Source organism: Octopus bimaculoides, chromosome 3, assembly GCF_001194135.2.
Source record: "Octopus bimaculoides isolate UCB-OBI-ISO-001 chromosome 3, ASM119413v2, whole genome shotgun sequence".
Classification (NCBI taxonomy): domain Eukaryota; kingdom Metazoa; phylum Mollusca; class Cephalopoda; order Octopoda; family Octopodidae; genus Octopus; species Octopus bimaculoides.
Genome location: NC_068983.1, coordinates 134,649,265 through 134,656,162, shown reverse-complemented (window position 1 = coordinate 134,656,162; position 6,898 = coordinate 134,649,265). Strand labels below are relative to the sequence as shown.

At 32.4% G+C, this 6,898-nt stretch overlaps 1 protein-coding gene across 1 annotated transcript in view; it reads left to right on the top strand.

Annotated features, from left to right (window-relative positions):
• LOC106870932 (phosphatidylserine synthase 1) overlaps positions 1 to 6,898 on the top strand; it is a 59,149-nt gene that overhangs the window by 2,155 nt on the left and 50,096 nt on the right. The gene's annotated exons all lie outside the window — the stretch shown is intronic.

Here is a 6,898-nt window from a genome sequence, read left to right as displayed (position 1 = left end):
GCTTTTATTCTCACGTGTTCACTTAAATAAAACCACTTCAAAATTCGTGTTTAATGTAAATTTTTACTTTTTTGTTTTCATTGTACTATATTTATATTTTTCATCATACATGAAATCAGATTTTGGGATAGAAAAATTAAAATATATATTATATATTCATTCAAATTACTTGTATAATTTAATTTCTTTATCAAGCTGGGAAACGCGGAGTACTTGCTATACATATTCTTACGAGTTTGTACTTTTAAATCTAACAATGTCGAGATACAAAAAAAAAAATACGTACTTTAACTACGATAGAACATACAATATATATAACCTCTAAGATTCCTCATGGTGCCCCTTCGACCTTAACGTAGTTTCAAGGGCTCTTTAACACCACACACATTTATGTAATTGATATGTACGAAGTTTCAAACCTTTCTAGAGAAAAATTTTGTATTAAGTATATAAATAATGAATGCATATATTGACCCTCCTCCCTGATGTCAGTGTCATGTTTGGTATTCTTAACAGCTTGTGTACTATATTAGAGAGCATTAATTGCAAATTGAAGTCATCTAGTTGATTAATTATTGATTAGATTTAGGGTCTCTAAAATACTGTACGGCAATTTAAATCAAGCCCATATTCTATCGTTGTCAACTAGTCACTTTTCTATAAAACAGTCGTTTCTAACGTTGATATTTGACCTCAAATCTTCAGAACTAGCTATTTGTGATGCTTATGCCTTTCTCGACCGCATAAGCAGCATATGTAGAGGGAATAGTTTCTAGATTATTAGAGAGCAGATTTCAGGTACTTTCCTAATTGTTGCACTTGGTTATATTCTGTGGTCATCTGTAAAATATAGCCATTTTTTAATAGCGTTATTCTGTAAAATTAAAATTAATAATATCGGTGAAATCTGTATTTCCATAGACATTCTGTGATTTTAAATTCAATTTCGAAAAATCAAAACTGAAAATAAACGGCGGGAAAGTTGGGTTGTGATTATCCGGATGGTGTTTTTTTTTCGAAACCTACATTTAGACCTAATTTTATTTCTATTAATATGTAACGTGTTCTATATAAACATCGCTATCTGGTTCGGCATCGAGATTTAATTTTTTTTATTCTTTAGTAGGAAGTGATACAGAGAGTAGATAACCGAGTGATACTTAGAAGATAATTGAATTCTAATTAATGATAATGATGAACTGTTAGGGCAAAGAAGAAAAAAACTGGTTTGGTAGATATGGAATGTTGTATGCAATTTCATTGTATCCGCGGAATTTGCAAGTAATTAAGATGCAATTATAATTTCGAAAGCCCTGTTAAAAGTATCAGGTGGTGACAATCTGGCCAACACCACTAATGAACTAACTCTTAATTCATGATGTTTAACAGCTGTAGTTATCTGGACGTTAAAATAAGAAAATAAACTGAAACCATAATTGTGTTAAAATTATTCAAATAATTGCCGTAGGCCCAGAGTATAAAGTGATATAGCCAAGTAGAAATAGGTTTTGGATTTTTAATACATCTATTACTTGACATAAAACTCTTCCCCTCCTATGCTTTATCATGAAACATGTTTGGTGCAGTCGGATTAGGGCAGAGCACTTTCAACCAATGTTTCCCCAAAGCTGTACCTTCAGTGTGTACTGTTTAAACAAATTTTATAACTTGTGCACAAGGGAAAAAAATGTGTGCTCACAAAGTTTTCAAGACAGAATCAATTTTTAAAAAAATTAAAGATCGTTACTCATCTTGATATGCCCATGCCTTGCTAAGAAATACAAAATTTGCACCAAGTGAACTTCTGCGCACATCTACAGCAAATAATTAAAAGAGAACATTGCACTTTAAACATTTTAGCATTTTAGAAAAGAATACAAAAGAAATTGCACATTTCTCAGTTATCTATACAAAATAACTGGAATTTCTCCAGGGGATATACTAGTTTTGAATATTCAATTATATATTAAAACACTTAAATCAGCTGTATTTATTACATAACAGCCAAAATGCCCGCACATCGCATTCTGCAATTTGTTTTTGTTTTTTTTTAAGAGACTGGTTATAGATAAACTGTTCAAAGAAAAAGAGATGGAGTGGTCATGACTAGAATATTTTTGATCATGATTTATTGATCAGTGTTGACTTGGGGTGAAAAATTTATTTATACAGTACAGTGAACTGGGCCAGAAATGAAATATCGTGATGTATGCAGTAGAACACAAAATCCTTTTGGTTTGTTATTCACCACTTCCTCAACTTCACAGATTATGAGGGTTATAGTTAAAAGTATTTGTTGTTTATAATACTGGGTTAATTCTTTCATGCAGATTGTTTGATGGATGGTCTCTAGCAGATTGGGTAGTTCTAAATTGGTGGTTGTTATACCCACCACCCTTATTATTCTTTCCCTTCTTTTGGCCTCTGGGGGAGTTGCTTTCTGGGGTTTAGACAGTCATACAAATCCCAGTACTGATTTCAGTCTGCTATTTATTTTATCAATTTATATTTGTCAAACTAAATTATTGGCATAAAGAGGCACAACTGTCACATATGTATATGATAATGAGCTTCCTTACAGTTTCTCAATACCAGTTTTCAGTCACAAGTTATTTGTCAAGCCAAGGCTACTGTAGAAGACATTTAAGGTACTGTACAGTGGGATTAAATGCAGAACTATGTGGTTACATTGCAGACATCTTTACAAGAAACTTATGAGGTTTATTATTTGTTTAGAAACCAAATCAGTCCTTCCTTGCTCTTCTGCCTCAACCATCTTTTTTTTACTGTCCTTTCATGGACCAGACAGGTTTTACCTTTTCAGAACTTATATTTGGCATAATTCCTTCACACACCTTTGTTATGTATTTAATCTCAAACAACTGAAATAGATAAAGCAAAACTTCTGATGTGCATACTTTGTTTGATTTTTCATAATCAGGAGATCCCATTAGTGATAACCCTGTTGACATATATTTTGTTTCTCAAGGACAAACATGACATGATTTCAACCAAGAATTAAGATGTGCACACACACACACACACACACATACGTTAAACTGGTACTTTTATACACTTGACGTGTCAGATCTTAGACACCTAAAAATACCTCTTATTCTTGGCAGAAATGTAGTTTTCTGTGTTGTTCTTGGCAGGATTTTTTTTTTTTTTTTTTTTTTTTTGGCATGTCTCGTGTTTTAGTTCACTATCAGACATCTTAATGTACCAATCAATTTGTAACCAAAGCTGGACTTGGAAAAGTTGAAATTAATGCCGGTAATATAATTGATGTGTAGTGTGTTGGCTAACCACTTGTGAATTGAGATCTCGCACAGGTATTTGTTTTTGTGGATAGGACAGTAATTATATTTAATAGATTGTAGCATAATTTCAGCAGTTTTACATTTGGCTTATTTTAGAAACAAATTACTCAAGTGTGAAGTAAAGATTTTCACCAAAAAATATGTAGGTTTGATTGAAATAATACTGTAAGATCTCCTAGAGAAGTGTGCTGTTTCACATCAATATTTCAGTGTTTTACACCCCCACCCAGTCTTAATGATCTAGCCACTCTTCACAGAAGTTATTTTTAACAATTAAGAGCTACTTCTCATTCTTTATCATTTACATCTTATATAATGGAATAGCCAAAACTAGCATACCCTGCAGAAATTCCACTGTTATTTTGAAAACTGTAAAATGCTGGTACTTTTTAGATGACCAAGAGATATTTGATTTTTTTTTCTGAAGATAGTGTAAAGCCTAATAGGTAGCAGTAAAAGTGGTAAAAGAGAACTTCTTTGAAATCTCTATTCTTTTTATACAGTTATCACCTCTTCAAACTTGGGGGTTGTTATCTAATTATTATCTTTATCTCTTTTCAAGAAGTAAATAATTTTAAGTATAGAAAGAAATTGAAAACCACATCTATACTATTTTGCTATGGTACATTTACATTTGTAAAACTTTTTAGCAAATCTGAATACATTGTACTACCTTCTTATTTTCATATCACAGAAAATTACATGTACCTGAACTTGAATGAAGTAATTATCCCAGTGAATGAAGTAATTTAACATCTGCTCCATTGAACTGTGAACTCTAAAAAAATATATATCAGAAATATATGGGTCAGGTATAGATAAGTACTGGAGTTGGTATGATCAACTAAATTCATAAAGGTAGTGATTAAGCTTGGCTGCAGTCCAATGACTAAAAGCAGTAAATAAATAAAGTGATATGTATGTGTGTATATTCTTTTTCTCTTTAATTTAATTTTGACCAGCCACCTGCTTGGTAGTAAAGTTGTGAAGAAAAGCATCTTTTGCTCATCACCCTTTAAATCTTAAATAGGTCTTGCAGATTTTTATTGTCCCAGATATTGTGATCATTTGTAACATGTGAATTAAGGAGTTGCATTTTCTCCCCAGCAACTGAAGTTCAATCACGCTTTGCTCCAGGTGGGTTGGTATATATCTTATTGCTCCAACAATAATAGTTATGAAGCTGACGTGTATGTATGGTACTGGATTTGCAAACACCTTACCAATGGTCCATAGAGGTCTCCTTTCTCTTGTATTTTTCTGACCACATTGGTGTCTAGAGGGCAGATGATTTCTACAACAGCATATTTTTTCTCTTTCTCTCACAGCAATAATGTGGTTGATGTCATATGTATGTAATGTATGCATGCAGTTCGCTGTTCCTAAAAAGAATTATTTCTCTTTCTTGATAATTCTAAATTCTTATCATGTTCTATTATACTTGATTATATATTTAATTGAAAATATTTCTTTGCTAGTCAATTGTCTCATGAAGAATATAAAAGTTGTGTCTATAGAAGATTATAGCTTTGATTTTATTTTCATGTAGATATATTAGATTAAGACTTCAATTTCATTTCATAGTTATAGTATTGAATACATAAGCTGCATCAGAATAATATTATAGATGAAGGTAGGCAATATTATTACTCATTCTTATCTTCATTCATTGTGAAATCTTATCTGGGTGGTGTGGCTTATCTACTTGGTTCCCATCTAGCAAATCCACTCACAAAACCTTGCTCAACTTGGGGTTAAAGTAGAAGACAATTGCCTAAGGTGTTGTGCAGTGGGACTGAACCCAAAATTGAATGGTTGAGAAGCAAGCTTCTTAATCACTTAGTCTGTGCATAGCAATGTCTGTGCCTATTTTAAAAAAAATTTTGACTAATAAAATATGTTATCAGGTTCAATCACTGAGTCCCCAACAGGTTGCAGATATGTTGTCTTCTGTTTCATCTACTTCAATAGTTTCTTTTTCTTTAAATTAACAATTTATGTCACCAACCTATACAAAAAACAACTTGCTCCTTTCTTCATAGAGCTGCACACATGGAATTTTTGTCTTTCCTTGCTTGTCTGTCACCCACTACATCCTAACCTTTAGAAGATCAAACTGAATATCAGCTGCATCATGAACCAACAAGACCCATTATGTGGTTGATCGATTTTTAAGAAATAGCAGACAAATATCTGTCAGTATATGTGCTCTACTGTCTTAAGAAACAGCAAGAAGATTGAATAATGTAGTCCATAACATGCAAAATGAGTGAATGGTCATGGCTGATGTGTGGCTCAACAATAACTTGTTGCTAATTTTGAATATTCTGCAGAGCTATAGGCACTTCCTTTCTTCCCAGTCTAAGTAACAGTAAAAAGAAAGTCATTTATTGTGTTTTTGCTTCGTAGTGGAAGTCTCTTTTCATAATGACTTCTTTCAACTCACTATGTTGGTATAATGAAATTGACCAGTTAATATTCACTAGTGGTGAAGATGAGGTGTAGTTGTGAAAGGGCTGAGTGAACATGATATCCAGTTGTGAGCTGAAATGTACAGCAGACTTCATTGTTTTGACATAGTGTACTTAATTAAGCACTATTCCAGTCACTTAGTGGTCATACAACTAGGTTTCAGATTTGTTATCTGAGGTAAAGTAACATCCTATCCAGAATCATTTTGTCTCAGTCTTTTAATTCATATGAAATTAATTGAGTGATAATCCTTAAAAGTTTGAAGATTAGAAGATACATTTATTTACTAGTTGAAGATGTGCTGGAATGCTAAATAAACCAAACCAAAGGATGGCTTATTTAGCATTCAGAGGCCTGATTGAATAGACTTGTAAAAGGTTACCCAAAGGAGATACAGTTGTCAAGTGAGAGCAGTAGGAAGTTTAGATAATTAATGAGTTTTTTTTAATTTAAAATACAAAGTTAGTCTGAATCTTTACATTAGAGACACAACAAGCACTCACCCAGCCACTTTGAAACTGGGATTAAATCCAATACAGCTGATTGGGATCTATTTTAAAACGGGGGCGCCAGTTTTCATTTATGTTTTATGTAGTGTTTTTGGTACGGAAAGACTTTCAAACTTCGTATACTTATCTATTTTGTGTTATACAACAGAAAAAAAATTTTGTATTCGAATTTATTTCATGTAAAAAATTGTCTTATTTCGATAATTTCTACTAATCACTGACGTCTATTCAGTTGAAAACATTTAGTGCTGTAACGGTGTATATTGTATTAATACCCTAACCCTAACTAGACTGTTAACCGTAACCGTAACCCTAAAACTAACCCTAACTCTAGAATCAGAACTCTAAAATTGTTACACACATAGATACGCACAGCGTAATTTATTATATAAACAATATATGCGTATAAATTACGATTAAACCGGATGAAATATGTCACAGGGAATAACATTTTTATGACCGCCCAGCAGTAACTCTATTGAGCTGAATAGACGTCAGTGATTGGTTGAAATTACAGAAATACGACAACTTTAACATGGAATAACTTGGGAATTCCTTTTTTTTGTTAAGAAGACTAAGAGTAAAAGATGTTTT